Raw genomic sequence first — 17,522 nt, 5'->3', positions numbered from 1 at the left:
TCTGCACCCGCAGTGGCCACCGCGAGCAGGAGACCTAAAGGGAAGGGAAAGGGCAGGGGCGAGGAAATCCAGGGAAAGCGCGCGGATTGGTCTGCTCCTCGGGGCGTGTGCTTCTGTGCGCCAAGCGATTGGTGGCGGGAAAGTAGCAGGTAAACCAGCCCCCACCGCCCCGCCATTGGTCAGAGGCCTCTCTAGCCGCCACACAACTGGCCAGCGGGCCGCCGAGCGGCGCGCGGATTGGTCGGGCGCGACCGCCGAGACCGGCTCCCTTCGGGCGCTCGGATTGGCTGGCGGAAAGAGGCAGGTATCCGGGCTCCGCGGCTCCTCCATTGGTGGGCGGGGAAGGGGGGTTGGGCACAGCGATTGGTGGGCGGGGGGCCGGGCCTGGGCCGGCGGGGAGCGGATTGGTCGGAAAGTAGGTTAGTGGTGCGACATTTAGGGAAGGCAGAAAGTAGGTCAGGGACGGAGGTGCCTGTTTACCCGCGCCGGACTCACCGCCGCCGCCGCCGCGGGATCCGAGTGGGGGCGCGGACGCGGGCGCTCCCGCGAGCCACGGTAAGTGTCGGGCCGGCCGCGGCCGGCGGCGCGGCCCCGAGCACCCCGTCGGGGGCCGTTAGCACCCTGGCAGGCGCGGCGCCCCCGCCGCCGCCCCGGGCGCAGCCCGGCCGCCGGGGAACCCTGCCCGACGTGCCCGCTGCCGGCCTTAAAGGGCCCGTGCCCGCTCCCTGCCCCCACCCCAGCCGCGGGGAGGCTGCGCCCCTTAAAGGCGCCGCGCCCGACCGCCCCCATCCTCTCTCGCGGGGGCTGGCACTGCAGGGTTGGGCGGGCAGAGGTGCCGCAGGCGCCCTTAAAGGGACCGGGAAAGTGTCCGCGGGAGTACCTACCTCCTCTCAGGGGGCATCGCTACCTGAGGGGTGGGGAGAGGAGGGAGGAAGCAGCCAGCTGCCTCTTAAAGGGACAGCTCCGCCCTTTGGGAGCAATGATCCGGCTCTGGGCGAGTCCTAGAATGTATCCCTGGGAGCTGGGGGGGAGGGGTGGGAGCCCTCGAGAGGACCATTCTTGACGGCTGCACCCCAAGGGCGTTGGGCAAGCAGTGCCTCTTCTGCCCTTCCTCCCCATCTCCTCCACTTCCCTTTCGGGAGCCAGCGGGGCTGGGAGGGGGTGGGGAGGGCGTCTCCGTCGGGCTTGGGGAGTCCGAGCCTGCTCGCCCCTTCGGCCCAGTCGCGGGGCCTGGCGCTGCACCCGGGAATCCGGTCCCCAAGATGGGGCAGACCCCAGCTTGCGAACTTTCGTCCGGCCTGCGCCGTCTGGGTCCTCGGCGGCCCTGGGAGGATCCCCCGTGGTCTCTGAGCAGGTGCCCGACGGCACGGGGACGTCCCGCGGCGTCCAGGTGTGGGCCCGCCACCCGCCCTGGAAGCCCGGGAGCCCCGCGGAGAGCGCTGCGAGGCTGGCTCTTGCACCGAGTTTGACAGATGTCAGGGAAGAAAGGTTCCCATTCGCGATTGCCGAGCGTTGACAGCCACGAGAGCTCTCGTTGGCTCTGAGGTAGAAGTGGAAGAGTAGAAATTAATGCCGACCTTGTCGGGCTTCAGTCGGTGACCCCGAGGGGTCACAAAAGCCTGCTCCGGACGGCAGGCGGGTGTCGGAGGGCAGGCGCAGGGGAAGGAAGGGTTGTCCTGAACATCGGCGTCGGTTGTCCCTGGCAGTGCTGGCCGATGAGGGAGCAGGCTGACACCCCTCACCCCACATTCCCTAGCCCCCTTTCCCTCCTCCGCTTCGGCCCCTTGGCCCCTTCCCGGTCCAAAGCGTTGTTTGGGCACTTTGGCGCTTGCTAGTCTCTTCTCCCTGCTTACGAAGCTACTCCTCAGCATGCAATTATTAGCCAAGTTTTCTCACCCAGCTTCCAGAAATAAGATTCGGTATTTGTGCAGAAGCATTTCCTGGCTGTACCTGTATTTCCAGGATCTCCGTTAAAAAAAAAAAAAAATCCACAAAAGCTGCCCATTAGATGCATCTCATTTCACACAAGGCTTGCTTGTCCTTCTGACATCTGCTGCTGTTCTCCCCTTCATCTATTTTTATATGACAACTATTATTTTAATTCTTCTGGTCCCATTGATATCAGGATCTGTCAATTTGGGTTGGTGGAGTTTTTAATTAATGTACTGGTTGAATCATGAGCTTAAAATAATCATTGCTGCTCTTGAGCAGTTTTGAATAATCTCATGCTCTTCGAGCTTGCAAGTAAAAAAAAAAATCACTGCTGTCAAATTAAATTTCCATATCAATGAAACTCCAAAATATTTTTTAAAACACAAAATTGAATCTTTCGGTCCATGATCTGTTACTGAGTTCACTTGAAAACAGTTCGTTGAATGCTGTTTAGAAAAGGCTTTGAAATTGCCTGTGTCATCTGAACCCGGATCTGTGGAGGTATTTTGGTTTCGATGGTTGTTGTAGCCAGTGAATAATAATAATAATAATTATTATTATTATTATTTAAAACTGTAGTTAAATTTGTGCCTTATTTTAACCCCTACAGTTTAAAAAGAGGGCGAGAGAAAGGAACAGGTGGGGTAAAAAGCACTAGCTGAGAGTTAGAACATGCTGGTCCTTGCCCAGACTTGGGTTTTCATGGCTGTGCCGCTTCAGGCAAGTCATTGAACCTCTCTGGGTTCTGTTTGTCTCAGATGGAAAGTCAGGCTGTTGAAGTACGTGATCTCAAAGGTTCCTTCTGTGCTACAGTTCTCTGCATCTAAAGTTTTAATACATTTGAGTTCAGGTTGGTATTTACCTGCTCAAGCCTCCAGAACATCTGAGCTGAAGTCCTATTTTCATAGGAAACTTCAACAGAACAACAGATGGGGTTTGAACGAATCCATTTAGAATGATTTATAAAATGATGATTACTCAGGAGTTTGTCTGCCTCTCGCAGAAGAGGTTCTGCATGCCACAGAGAAGAAAAGGAAGTGGTCGTGTTTTCAGATTTAGCCCTCAATACCGACAATCTCTGTGCAATTTATATACTAAACAATGAACAAGCACTGTAGAAAGACTTGGCTGTGTTAACAAAACTGCCTGAGAATCTGTGAAAACTAAATATTTAATATGTCTCTTTGGTGGAAGAGTTGCCTTCCTTCCATGAGATTTCTTCTGTTTGTGATTGCAACATCAGCTCTGAGGGTGGTGGGAGAAAGTCAGTATTAAGGAAACAGTTTCTGCCCCTTACGATGTTATAGTTATGGAGTGATTTTAGTCAGCATCATGGTAGATACTTGCAGGGAGGTAAAAAAAAAAAATCCTTTCTAGACCTTGAGGGTGGTGAGGAGTCCAGAAACACCCACATGCTGCCCTTCTCGGGTCTTTTCTCTCCTCGTTGCTACTTTGTCCCAACACCCAGACTTAACCCCAAACACCCACCCTGGCTTTTCCCTTCTTTCTCTCTGGAAACAAGACCTGCTCTGACTTGAGCCCCCTCAGCATCTCTTCCTTCCTGTTCAAAGCATCCTGTCTCTTTCCTCCGTGGCTTCTCTTCTCTTTCCAGATCAGAAAAAGTAAGTGGATCTCCCCTCTTTCTTTTTCTCAGACCTTCATTTTGGGTGGGAGCCTTGACTCTGGCGGCAGGACCTGGGACTGGGGTTTGGATCAGACGAGTGCTTGACCCCTCTGACCACAGGCTCCTCCTCTGCGGTGTAGTGACAGTGCCAGCTTCATGGAGTCCGTGTGAGGATCAAGGGAGATGATGCGTGTAAAATGCCTGGCACACAGGAAGCCCTCCCTCAGTGCCTGCTGCCACTCCCTCCCACCGCTGCCAGGGTCCTGCCCGCTGAATAGCTTTTCATGCTGTTTGTCCTCAGCCTCCTCATCAACCCCAGAAAAGCCTTCCTCTCAGTTTAGGAGAGGAAGGATAGAAGGAGAAGAAACAGCCCTTCTGCGGGCCTGCTGTGCAGCAGGCGGCTTTCACTGGTCTGTACATGGTACCCCTGAACCTGTGTGTCTATCTCTCCCCTCCCTGCCCAGCAACCTCTCACAGGGGCTGTGCACATTCACCTCATTCTCTCTCATCTGCTCTGCCCTTAGCTCCCACCCTCTGGCTCCTTTCAGCCTTCTCTATAGTTCTTCTCAAAGATCTCCAAAGTCTTTAAGTCTTGAATTCCAGGGACCCGTTCTTAGTGCAGAATGGTCGTTCTGGGCCCCTTTGCAGCTGTAACCCTGTCTTTTCCTCCCTTCTTGAAATCCCCTCCTTCTTCTGCCTTGCCATGATGCTTTCTTGGTTCTGTTGCTGCATACCCTAAAGGTACGTTTTTGTCTTGGCCCTGCGCTTCACACTGTTCCACTCACCAGGGTCCCACTTTCAGTCCTGATCTGTCTCTTCTGCTTCGGCGGCTAGCAAGTTCACTGTACACATTAATAGTAGCCTGGAGCCGGCATCTGTGACCTTGGAGTTAGAGGTTGCAAACTGCTTGCAAGCACTGTCTCCTTTCATCCTCCTGACACACTGTTGCCTATACCCCTTCACAGCCAAGCTGTCCTGAGGGGCAGTTTGTTTGAGCGGTTAAAGGTGCAGACTTTGGAGTGTCATATCCTAACTGTTCCTTACCAGCTTTATGATCTGGTCAAGTTGCTGTGCTCACTGTGTCTTGATGTCCTCAGTGATAAGACCAGGATCTCCAGAGTCCTTACCTCAAGGAGTTGTGGTGTACATTGAATGAGTTAAAACTATGAAAAATACGTGAAGCTATTCATGGCGCATAGTAAGCATTCAGTGAATGTTAGCTCTTGGTGCTTCTGGTCCCTCTCGCCTTTCCATATCCAGCCTGCCTGTCTGTGTGCACAGGACTGTCTGGTCAAACTGAAGGGCTGTCCTTTCCCTGGACCGGCCCTTGGCTCTTCCCGTGCTCCAACTGATGTCCAAATCTTACTCTTCTCTAAGACCCGGCTCAATTGCTTGGTCCTGTAGGAGCTATGGAGCTATTCATTTTGTTTTTCTTCCTCCCCACACCTGGTAGCAGTACCCTCCAGCTCTTGATCTAGCTCAGATTCTTAGGTACTGCCGCATCTGTGTTGTGTTGGGCCGTCTCTGGGAATATGTGTCTTGCTTGCTCAGGCTAAGCAGTTTGGGGGAGTTCATCTTGGTTTCCCAAAATCACAGGCACAGGGAGCCTTCAGGATGTGTTTGCCCGATCTCAATTGATGATCTTGAGGAGGAGGAAAGGGGATGGGATGCACCAGGGGCACCAGTGGTCATGGCCATGAGTAGGCGGGTTTACAGGGAAGGGGGGTTTGAGGTGGGGACTTTCGTGGTAGGGAAGATAAGATTGGATACGCTTTAGTCATCTTTGCTTTAGGGGAACGTTGAGTGCTGGCATATGATGAGAAATGATTTTTACATTAGCACATGCTGTCCTTTTAAATAGTATAAACTCATGTTCATCCAGTCTGGTTAAAGAAGGGGGAATGGAGGTCTTGGTTTCATATTCTGGTTAATACTCTACCCATTGGATTTTGTACGTATACTGAGTAAAACATTTACATGTATTTATGCCTTCAACTACCATTTGAAATGTGTGGCCTGGGCAAATTAGTTAGCTTCTTTGAGGCTGACTTACCTCATTTGCAAAACAGAAATAGTAATAATGATGGTAATAGCGGCTAGCATTTATTGAACACTATGTGCCAGCAAAGATGTTAGTCACCTTATGTTTATGAACTTGTTTAATCTTCCTTACAACCCCATGAGGTAGGTCCAGTGATTATCCTTATTTTACAAGTGCAGTGGTTTTGGAAACTGCCCAGGGTCACTCGGCTGGTATGGGGCAGGACAGGACTCGTGCCCAGAGGACTCCGGAGTTGGCCCTCTAGCCCCTGGAGTCGGGGCCTGCGGGGGGGAGCCCCCACATTGAATCCTGTGTACGCAGTGCCCCGCACCGTGCCAGCAGGCCAGGAGGCCCGTAGTGGTTGGCAACCCGTGTTACAGCCGACAGATGTGGTTGTGTACCTGCTCTCCAGCAGGACTGAAGTCCTCTGCGGGGGACGCCACGCACGGTTGGGTCTCACCCTGGCAGCAGTTACAAGGGCTTGTGAGCATTCTCTTCACATCCTGTTGTGCATTTCTGTCTCTTGCTTCCTCGTGCCTTTCTGCGGCACTGCTCTGACATGGGCCCCGTGTGGCTCAGCCAGCCCCTCCGGGATGGTTCCAGGTGTGAGATGGACCTCTGAACAGAGCCCAGTACCCCTGCCTCCCCCGGTAGCCATCTGCAGAGGAAATGCAAAGGAGCCCTTTTCAAGAGTCTCTCACCTTCTTCCTCCTCTCCCCAGCTTCTTAACCCAAAGACAGGCACCCACAGCCTTGGTGTATATATATATTTTTAATGTCAGTTGTTTCCCGAATACATTTAGATAGTAAGGGAAACATTGTCTTATGTCAAGAACCTGTTACATAAAAATGTGTTATATAATGTTCAAATATATATACTGCACAGTGGAATTAGATACCACTTTTTTCCCCAAAGAATAAAAAGATAATAAACACAGGCTTTACTGAATGTCATTAATCTTGGAGCTGGAAGGCCTGGAAAGACATGCTCTGCCCTCAGAGCTATTGTTTTGAACCTCCGTTATCCTCCTCGAGTGCTCCAAGTGTAGGATGTATGGGAAGTTGACCTGAATCTGCCATGGAATGCTACCGTGAAATACTCTGGCAATCGTCTTTTCCAGGGGGACAGAATTCCTTGACATCTTGCTCACTTGTGTTTTCTTACATCTAAGCAGAGGGAAGAAGCTCTTTTTGCCCCTGACGCTCGGACCACCGAGGCCATCTTCTAACCGGTTTCCTGTTCTAGCCTCTACTTCCTTCAGTTCTTCCCACACAGTGTGGTCATCTTTGCCTTCCAAAACAGCCCTGTTTGCAGTGGCACATGGTTGACACCCGCGTGTCCAGGGCTCCAGGCTCCCCAAGGTCCGGCCCTGGTCCCCCTCGCCAGCCCAGCTCCTCCACCCCAAGCCCCATTCCCGGAATGGGCCGGGTGCCCGAGGTTCAGTTCTGCTTGTCTCTGCCCTACCTGGGCTACTCCATGCCATACTCTTCCCTGCTGTCTGTCTTGCTCATGTCTCCCCCTTGACCTCGGTGGCCTGACCTCTTAGCCTGCCTTGAATCTCACTTCTTTGTGAAGCCTCCTCTGGTGACATTTGCCCCCTTTACACACACACACACACACACACACACACACGCTCTCTCTTTTTTACTTTTGATTGCCAGCCATTCATTCAGAAGCAGTGGTACTTCATAATTAGCAAATTATCACATTGTATTTAATCAGGATGGCCAGTTCTCTCATTTTTTAATTGTTCCATGAATAAATATCTTGTCCTTACTTCCCATTCTCCAACTGTACTCATTTACTCCTTCAGTGTCGTGTGTTGGAGGCCTGCCGTGTGCACAGCAGTGTTACAGGCACCGGGGATACAGCAGTGAACAAAACAGAGTCCCAGCAAGAGACAGATAAACAATTGAAGACGTTAGCTCCTGGTCGTGATAGATGCGAGGAAAGCAATCACATAGAGTAAAACAATAGCGATGATGGGAAGGAGGTTGCTTTAGCCAGGTCCTCTGGGGTGGCCTTTCTGAAGAGGTGACATTTGAGCTTGGTTGCAGGAAGCTCTGGGGAAAGGTGTCCCAGGATGCGGAAACAAGGCCCTGAGGTTGGAAGTATCTTGTTTTTGAGGAAAGTAAAGGCCATTGTAACCGGATTATGAGATACACTTGTGTACAGATGTTTTATCCTCCTTGTAACCTTCACCCAGTGCCAGAAAGTCCCTGTAAATACTTGCATACAGAATTGGAGCATTTGTAAATTGTATAAATAGCAGTTGACTCTACTCTGCACAGTAGGCTTTTAATAAAACTTTATATGGCACACAAGCAAGTTCACAGCTTGAAGGGTTTTCTCATCAATGTACACCTAGCATGTATCACCAACTATGGAAGTTTTAATTGTGTTTAGTGCAGAACTTCAGACCTCAGAATTCTGTTTTACATGCACAGCTATCTTAAAACCAGCTCTGTTCCACAAGTTCATTTGTAAGGCAGTTGAAACATGGGATAAGTTTTTCTGTAGAGAAAAAGATGAACTAAATGGTGGTTTCGTTCCCCGGCGAGCCCACAAAAGTCATTTCACGCTGACTGTAGCTGAAACCATACTGTTTAGTGCTGAAGTATCATCAGCATTAATGGAGCCTTCTGCAGCCAGACCCCCGCATCTAGATGGTGTTATAGGTCAGTTACTATGAGCCTTAATGGGACTCATTTACCTCGGTCACACCTCCTATTTTTCCTGTCTGCCAAAAAGTTTTATAAAAGGAATTCTTGCCTTTGTGCCTTTAAGATTTAGCTCCTTGTGTTATAAAGGAGACAGTGGCGGGCAGAGTAGGGAATGCCCTGCACTGGGGGGACTGGGAGAGCCCGGGGCCCAGTCTTAGCCCAGTCCCTGACTTGCTGAGTAACTTTGAGCGAACTGCCCTCGCTGAACTTTGATGTCTCAGGTCCTTCTTGGATATAAAACCCTGTTTTCTCACCACAGTGGGAAAACATACATGTATTTCATCGTTCAAACCTACCTCAAATGACTACCTCTAGTTTCTTCTTGAAGTAGATGTACTCAAATGACATGAGGAGCTCAAGGAGTTCTGTGTATGGTGCTCCGCAGTTAGACGTTCCGTCTGAACCTTGATTTTGATCTGCTGTCTTTCTTAATGAGTGGAAAGAAATTTTGTCCTAGAACTTTTGGTCCAGATAAGATTTCTGTGTTCTTGGCCAACTTATCTTCCATATAATTATGTAAACTGGTTTTTCTTTTTAACTCTTAGGGATAAAAATGGTGACTATGGTTTGTTTCTTATGAATTATACTTATAAGTGCCCTTAGGGAATGGAACGAATTTGCAGGAGAGAGCAGAGCTGAAAGAGTGTGGGATCAAAAACAATTTTAAATGTTAAATGCAAAGCTATTTTCAGTATCCTGCTGGAGGAAAAAAAAAAATTTTTTTTTTAAGGCTTTAGACGATGGAAGAGGTTTCTGCTCCAAAGGAGAAAAGAGCCTCAGGGTTTTGCAGTAGAGAAAGCTACCTGATCCTTTAACTGACGACCACCCCTCCCTTCCTCCTTTCCCCCTCTCTGAGTTTCTTTTTGGCATCATGAACCACATTTGCCATTTGAGAAGTTTGCTGTGTAAACGACTAGCTTTGCTAGTTGCAGAGCTCAATTGGGACGTAGGGTGTTAGGGAGTTAGCATTCAGATGGCTTAGGGTGCAGAGTGCTTTGTCGCAGAGTTCCCCACCGGATTCAAGTGAGGGAAGCCTCATCAGGACAGAAACAGCACTTCTAGCAAGGCCTCTGTTTGATCAGCTGTGAATGATGCTTGATTGTTTTTTCTCTTTTCCTTACTTGATGGCACAGCAAGGAGTTGGGGCAAGAAGTTGTTGCTGGATTTCACTTTGGAGTTGGAAGGTGGCATTATACCTTGTGTTCCTCCTCAGATGCTAGAATATGAGTAGGAATTTTTGTCTGTTTTGTTCTCTGCTGTAACCCCAGCAGCTAAGACAGTGTCTGCACAGAGTAGTCACTCAATAAATACTTACTGAATGAATGAATTCAGCCTGAGAAAACCTCAACTTTCTTTTCCTCTCTAACTGTGTAGGCTCATGAGCTTGGTCTCGCAAGGTACTTTGGAATGTAGATTACCATTTCCTTTTGACATCTGTGTTTTTCTTGTTCTTCAGGTTGGCCAGATATCAGTATCTTTTATTGATGATCAGGACTTAACTGGCCATGGTTGTCCCTGCCTGGCTGATGTTCATCTTTGTGTTATCTTTAATTGGCCTCAAAGTACAACAAATCAATAGCCGAACCATATCAACTAAAAGAAAATGTACTGTGTATTTCTTTGGGCATAGTACTACACGTTTATTTATTCAGTCAACATATGTCTGAAGGGCCATTATACCCGGCACCCAGGCTACACCTAGAGGAAGAGCAGAAAGAGTTGTTGTAGGGATACCTGGGTGGCTCAGTTGGTAGAGCAGGCAACTCTTGATCTCGGGGTTGTAGGTTGGAGCCCCATGTTGGGTATAGAGATTACTTAAAAAATAAAATCTTAAAAAAAAAAAAAAAAAGAAAAGAGAAGAAAGTTGTTGTACCCAAGGAGCCTTCAGTTTAATCTGTTGGTAAAAAATAATCCAAGGCCATGTATAATGCCAATAAAGTAGTCTAGACTACCAATAAGTACTACAGGAATTCAGAGACCAGAGGGATTTTTGTGAGTTGTTATGGTAGGGAGGAGGCCTCTTAGAAATGAGCAGGTTTAATCCAGACCTTTAAGGATGGGTAGAATTTAGATTCACAGACCAGGGAGTGGATGGAGTGGGGGGACATAGCACCATTAAAAGCGCAGAGGTAGGAATGACCAACCTGCATAGAGACTTGCCTAGAATGGAGAGTTCTCAAATAGTGGTGGGAATTTAAGTTTGGAAAATTAGTCAGTGCCTAAACATGATGCATGCCATTTCAGATGATACCAATTGGTAATATATACAGAGTTCTTATGATGTCCTTAGCACCTCACGTGTATTATCGGATTTAATGCCCACAAAACCCCACGTAGTGGAACTATCGTTAGCATCACTGTAGAGAGGACGAACTTGAAGCACAGAGTGATCCAGAGACCTCCCTAAGGTAGAGGGTCCAAGCTTAAAAACCAAGTCATAGAAGCTCTTGACCATTGGACTCTGCTGTCTCCCAGTGTCCTCCACCTGCAGGATTTGGATTTAGTTGGGGTGTTAGAGTCATGAGCTGAAAGTGAACAAGGCTCTATTTAGCCCACTCCTTCATATTGTAGATGAAGAAACTGCAGGTTAAGTGACAAGTTAAAGTTTACCTGGTGAGGTAGAGACTGCTAAGCAGTGGAAGGAGAATCACTGAAGTTGTTTCCACTGTGATTATGATTACCATTTCAGTGATGTGAAATAATTATCCCTAGAGCATTAGTCCAGTGTGAGCGTTTCTGTTGGACTGAAGAAAACAAAGAAGGACTAGCTGCAGCAGAGACCTGATAGGAGGCTGCTAGCTGAATCCAGACAGGAGTTGGAGGGAGCCAGAGCTGGGAATTGTCAATTATGTTAATCGGCATGGCTGTTTTCTGTCACCCTTTAGATCTTTAGAGTGCAGGCAACATCTGCCTGTGAGTGCCTTTCAAGTATGTGAATCTGCACTGTACTGTGACCGAAATGCCTTGCTTAATGAATTCTCCAGAAGCAAAGCACCATTATGGAAGTTGAATGTTTAAAAAACAAATACCCACATTTTCTGGAAAGAGCACCAGATTAGGAACAAGATAAGTTGCATTCTAGGCTGCTTCTGCTACTTAAGCACCAGATAGCCTAAGTCAAATTACCTAAATGTCTCAAACTGTGGCTGATTCCTTATCAGTGGCACAGGTGTAACAATTCTCATCCAGCCCCTTACAGTGTGGTTCTGATGCTGGAGTGAGATAAGGAAAGAATAAGGGGTTTGAAAGCTGCAACGTTGCTCCCTGGTTGAAGGGGGGCAGCCATCGTAGTTTTAATAGTGAAGGTGTACTGGCCTTGCAGGGATAGTCTGGAGGAGCTGAAGGAAGTTTCCGCCCCCAGGGCTTGTTTGGGGATGAGGCGCTGTCCACCAGATGGGTGCTGACGGGCCTCACTTTGCTGGGTATGACCATATTTTAAAGGTGACAATATATTTCACCCTAGAAATGGGGAGCCACAGCCTGGGCATGACTGGAAGGTTAGGCACAGATATTCACGTTAATCTCTTCTCTGGACACACCTCTCAGGATAATGATGAGCAGGTGTGAGCCAGAAAACAAAGTGCCAGGATCTAGCTAACTGGCCAGTTGGGTATGCTTGGATGTTTCACCTATCCTGGGGCATGAGGCAGAAATCCAGAAGAACCTTGATTAGCCTAGGAGCTAATGGGTGAGCCAGCATGCTGTCCAGGTAAAACCTGATTACAAAGCCCGTAGCAAAGTCTTGACTGGAGATGTGCCACATCTTAATTTTTCTTAGTTTTGCATGGATGATGATGAAGATGATGATGATGATGATGATGATGATGATGATGATGATGATTCATAGCAATATCTAACCTTTGAGTATTTGCCATATGCCAAGAACTGTGCAAAGTGCTTATATGCCTTTTCCCACTTAATACAGTAGCCCTGTGGGGTGGACACTGGCAATCTCACTTTCTAATTAGGGAGACCGAGACCCAGAGATGCTTCAGATAACACACAGTGGGTGGGAAAGCCATGATTCAGACCCAGGACAGTCTCCGGAGCCTGTAATCTCAACTGTTACCTTCTTTCTTCCTTTTCCTGGCACCCCACATGCTTCCTGCCCCTGGTTTCGAGGTTTCTGACAGCACGGTGGATCTCCAGAAGGCATTTTTGGTTGATAAATGACATGTCACCCAGTGGCCTCAGCTCGCTGTGGCTTGCTCTTCTTGGTAGCCCGTGGCTGACATCGAGCAGCTCTCACTGGCTGCTTAAAGCTCATGAGCAAAATGATGCCAACACTGAATGTAGCAGATTGACTAACTCTTGCTGGCTAATGCATGTGGGAATTTTAAGGAAAGAAAAATAAGACAGTGAAAGGGATTGCTCTGGGTCAGTTTTTCAAAAAGTGTAGCTTATACTCTGCTCAGTGTTCATTACCATGCTTGTCAAAATCTCCCCACAAGAGCCTTTGCAAATGTCAAGATCCTGATGATACTATTTACCTCCACGTGTGATTTACAAAGTAACTTTTGCATGCATTGTCTTGTTTAGTCTTCACCACAGCGCCATGAGGAGAGGTGTTTAGAAAGACTTGTTTTGCTGGCTGTGAAATACTTGGGGAGTTTAAGCCACTGCCTGGGGTCCCAAAGCTAAGTCAGTAGCACTGCCAGGACTTACACACTGCTTTTCTGACTTTAACTCTTACTCTGTTCCCCAGTTTCTTTTCGCTTTGTCTGTTGAAAATGTTAAGTGATCTGATTTACTGTATTGAGAAGTCAGCAGGGATTATTAAGGTGAAGTATTTTGTGCTACACACTGTTAGAGAATCAGAATAAATAAAAAGTCATGTATGGTTGTTGTGTTGGGCAATTGGTTTGCACCTACTTTGTATGGCATAGGACACACATATAGCTTTGCAGTATATTGTTGGACCAACAGCCCTCTTAGCTTTAAAAGTCCAAAGGCTTTGGGGCACCTGGGTGGCTCAGTCCGTTAAGCGTCCAACTTCAGCTCAGATCGTGATCTCACGGTTCATGAGTTCGAGCCCCATGTCTGGCTCTGGGCTCAGAGTCTGGAGCCTGCTTCGGATTCTGTGTCTCCCTCTCTCTCTGCCCTTCCCCCACTTGTGCTCTGTCTCCTCTCTCTCGCTCTCAAAAATAAACATTAAAACAAATTTTTAAAAAAAGTCCAAAGGCTTTAATAGATGATAAAACATGGAATTTATGTAATGTCCTTTAAAAGTTGACCATCAAGTTCTTGGTTAGGAACACAAGCTCCTGTTATCACATTGTTTCCATGGAGAAATTAGCCTTGGCTCACATCATTTCAGCTCTTGGTGACTTTTCCAGGAATGGAGTGAACTGCTTTAGGAGAGAGAGCTGGTCATTCTTGTCACCTAGAGCTCTCTCCCCTCCTATAAGTGCAGGGGGCTGATTTACTTCTCTGGGCCCTCTCAATTTTTCCTGTGATCTGAACATAAATCATCTGTGAGGTACTGCTAATTTCATTTTTTAGAAGCTTTCCATGAAACAAACCTGAATGGAACGTTTTCCTATATAGGTTTGAACCTCCCCTTTAAAGTATTTAATTGGTGGGGCACCTGGGTGGCTCAGTTGGTTGAGCGTCTGACTTGGTTCAGTTCATGATCTCATGGTTCTCTGAGATCGAGATCTATGAACCATGACCTCATGGTTCATAGGTTCAAGCCCTGCGTCAGGCTCTGTGCTGACAATTTGGAGCCTGAAGCCTGCTTCGGATTCTGTGTCTCCACCTCTCTCTGTCCCTCCCCCACAGGGCTCTCAAAAATAAATAAACATTTAAGAAAATTATTTTTTAAAAAAGTATTTATTTGGTGGCAAGGGGCTTTACTAGGAGAATGTAAAACTGGTCTCGCTCAAGCCTTTTCAGTTGGGACACCAAGCAAGTTCCTGTATTAAAGAGATCCATGGACCATGGCTGAAACTAGTCCTTAGCAGCCAGTGGTCCAAGCCTTCTATCTTCAACATGTGGCTTCCACTTGATGGTTGAAGGCAGAAGCTTCCATTTTTACCATCTCCTGAGGGAAAAGCTAAGGGGGGAACACCTGCAGTCATTTTAAGGGCAAGACCTGGTAGTAGCACATTCTTTTATTCTAGGGGCCAGAATTAGTTAGTTAGTTGTACTAACTAGAGGTACGGCTACATCTTACTACGAAGGAGGCTGAGAAGCATCTTGAGGTGGGAGGTCATGAGTCCAGCAAAAACTGTATTTAAAAGTGGAGAGGATATAGAACATGAGGGGAAATTTGCAGCATGCTGCATTGTGGTACCAGTGGGAAGGATTAAATAGAGTTTGAAGCTGGTGCCAGGAGAGCTGGGAAGATGCCTGAGTCCAGGGTCAGGATCTAGGCAGGCACACAGAAATCTTGGCGTATGTAGCCATCTAGAAGTCAGGGCAACTCATTGCTCAGAGACGAGGCTGCCAGGTAGAACCAAGGTTCCAGAGATGCCGAGGTGCTGGAGGGAATATGAATAATCTAGAAGACTTCAGTTGTCAGAGGAAATTCATCAATGTAAGTGGTATAGTAGAAAGAGCACTGAGCTAGGAGTCAGAAGACCTGGGTTTGAGTCCATCCACTTCTGCTTCATAACCTGGGGCAGAAGGCTTTGATGAACATTTGCTTTATCATCTACAATGTGGGAATAATGGTGATGGCCTTTCCTGTCTCCCAGGCTTAGGGTGAGTAATGGAAGGGGAAGTGCCCTGCAAACTGAGCTCCATGGAAACTGGCATAGCGTCTGTGTTATTCACCTGTATGTCCCCAGCACCTGGTGCAGTGGTGGGGAAAACTTGCATTGTGTGGAGATCTTGGTCCTGGACAGTGTTCTCTGCTAGGCAGAGTTGTTCTTCTGTTCGTCATTGGCCAAGGTCTTCATTGGCCAAGGTAGAGCCACATATCCCACCAGGGTGTGGGCAGACATCAGGGCAGCTCCCAACCAGGTAGCATAGGACATATAATATGTCTTTGGCAGAGCCACTTGCTTACTCCACTGACGAGGTGACAGAATACAACAAAAGGGGAGCTAGGACTTCCATTTGGATGTTATGGTCCCCGAATATGAAATGATCATTTTTAACTGGTCTGGTCTTCCTGCAGATTAGAAGATGAAACCTTCCCAAAGCTGTTAGAACATGACCTCTTGCTTCAAAATAGTAAGATGTAGTTATAAAATTCCTCTGTTGATTTGGAAAAAAAAAAATATGTGGCTTGTTCAAAACAATAAATGTTTACTGAAAATATGATCTAGATAAGAGAATACAAAAACAAGCTTATGGTTTCTATCCCGTGGACTGTTTCTATCCTGGCCAGAGTGATTTTTTTTTTTTTTTTGCTGGAGAAATGGGGTCTCAGTGGATAATCAAAAAAAAAAAATTTTTAACTTTGATTCATTTTTTTATTTAATGTGTTTATTCACTAAAGATGATCTTCTTTCCTGGAACACAGTGGAGTATTTTTAACCGGACTTTACTGAAAAAAAAAAAAAAAAAGCAGGAATTGAACTTACATTCACAGTATGCTCTTGACTCTGTTAAAGGCTCAGGCATAGAAGGAGGGAAAAGCACCTAAGTGTTAACTATGGTTCTCATCTCGTAGAATTTGAGGTGATTTCTATTCTCATCTCCTTCCCTGTGGTTTTCTATTTTTCAACAGTGAGCGTGTGTTGCTGTTATAATCATAATCGGCTAGTTAAAAATGAGTCTTATAAATTAATACCCTCCAGCCAAATGAAGAATTTTGATTTTTGGCAACCTGGCCTGGGCTATAGGCTCTCATGTTAACTCAGGCCTATCGAGGTGATTTTCTGACAAGGTAAGGAATTTGTTAGAAAGAGGATGTTTTCCTTTCTGGAAATCAACACAGAAAGCAATCGTTCTGTGACATGTCAGGAAAGATGTCCGGGGGACCTCTGCTCCTGGAATTTGACTAGCCTGTTTTACGGTCACTTAAGGAAATGAACCTTGCAGGTTTCCCATTCACCGTGTGACTGTTCTCCTTTATCTTATACTCCTGTGTTCCTCGGGGACCCCTGGCTCCATCATCCTGGGATCAGGTGACCCTGCCCTTTGTTTTCTCAGACTCTTCCATTACCAGTGTCCTCTGTGCATGTTTCCCTCCCTCTGTTTGTGACTGTAGATTTGGTGGTGGCTTCTTCCCACCGCCATGTTTACAGACTGAGGAGAACTAATTGTTGCTCTTTTCTGTCACAGTTGTCCCTTGCCCTTGTCATTGCTCAGGTGAGTGACCTGAGCCGTGCTCTGGGGACAGAATGAAGAGGAGGGGTCAGGGACTGTAGGGAAAGGGTGGGGGTACTGAGCTGACTGCAGGACCTTGGGGAAGTCCCTGGGCCATCCACCTAGCACTTGGCCCGTACCCGGCAGGACGCGCTCTGACACAGCTCCTACAGATGACTGCTTGGTGTTTGAAGCCATGCACTGATCTGTTGAATTCCTGCAATGTGGCAGTCAGTGTTCCAGATGCCGTCAGGGGGCATAGTGATGAGCAAGGCAGACCTGCTGTCTGCTGTCATGGAGCTTTCATTCTCGTGGGAGAGAGAAATGGTTCACAGGGAAATAAACGAAGCTCATTACAGACTGTAAGAGCGGCCCCAGAGATGGTTACATGCACCCTTTTGTAGTGGAGCAGGAGGGCCGGGGTTAGGATGATTCAAAGGCCTGGCTCCTTCTATTTCGCCCCCTGTGCTTTCTAGTGGGGAGGGAGGAGATTCGGGGGGGGGGAAGGGAGGGGTGCGGATATCCCAGTAAAGCGGGCCTCCTCCACCCATCCAGTCCGCCTGGGCCAGGCCTGGGCATACAGGTGGAGAGAGCAAAAGCCAAGGCATACCCCGGGGGCACATCCTTCTTTTCTGAAGAGCAAAGAGCCAGTTTGCACAAAGAAGTCCCAATCAGTGCCCGCTGCAGCTTTTTCCATGGCCAAGCTTGTGTTTTCTCTCTTATTTACAACTTGTAACGAGGCCCAGCCTCTCCGTGTCCTTCTAGCAGGATATTGGACTGATCCTTTCAGGGACAGGGTCTTCTATTTTGTTGTTGCCGTTTTAGTTATAGTAACCCCCTCCCTGACACCCTGTTCTCCAGGTCTGGTCTTGAATGTGTTCAGGGTAGTTTACTGTGCCATTGCCCGTCCTGAAACTCTTGATCACTGACACTTACAGGATCT

At 47.8% G+C, this 17,522-nt stretch overlaps 1 protein-coding gene across 8 annotated transcripts in view; it reads left to right on the top strand.

Moving 5' to 3' along the window:
• The first annotated feature begins 397 nt into the window (after nt 1–397).
• The window catches only part of BMAL1 (basic helix-loop-helix ARNT like 1), a 99,123-nt gene continuing 81,998 nt past the window's right edge, over nt 398–17,522 (top strand). For 7 of the 8 annotated variants that reach the window (XM_049649589.1, XM_049649598.1, XM_049649631.1 and 4 more), the window contains exon 1: nt 399–555. The gene's annotated coding sequence lies outside the window, so the exon portion shown is untranslated. Of the gene's footprint in view, nt 556–17,522 lie in introns of all 8 variants that reach the window. The other variant, XM_049649640.1, reaches the window with a different exon arrangement.

This window comes from Panthera uncia, chromosome D1, assembly GCF_023721935.1.
Source record: "Panthera uncia isolate 11264 chromosome D1, Puncia_PCG_1.0, whole genome shotgun sequence".
In the NCBI taxonomy this organism is placed as follows: Eukaryota; Metazoa; Chordata; class Mammalia; order Carnivora; family Felidae; genus Panthera; species Panthera uncia.
This window is presented reverse-complemented; position numbering and strand designations above follow the sequence as displayed.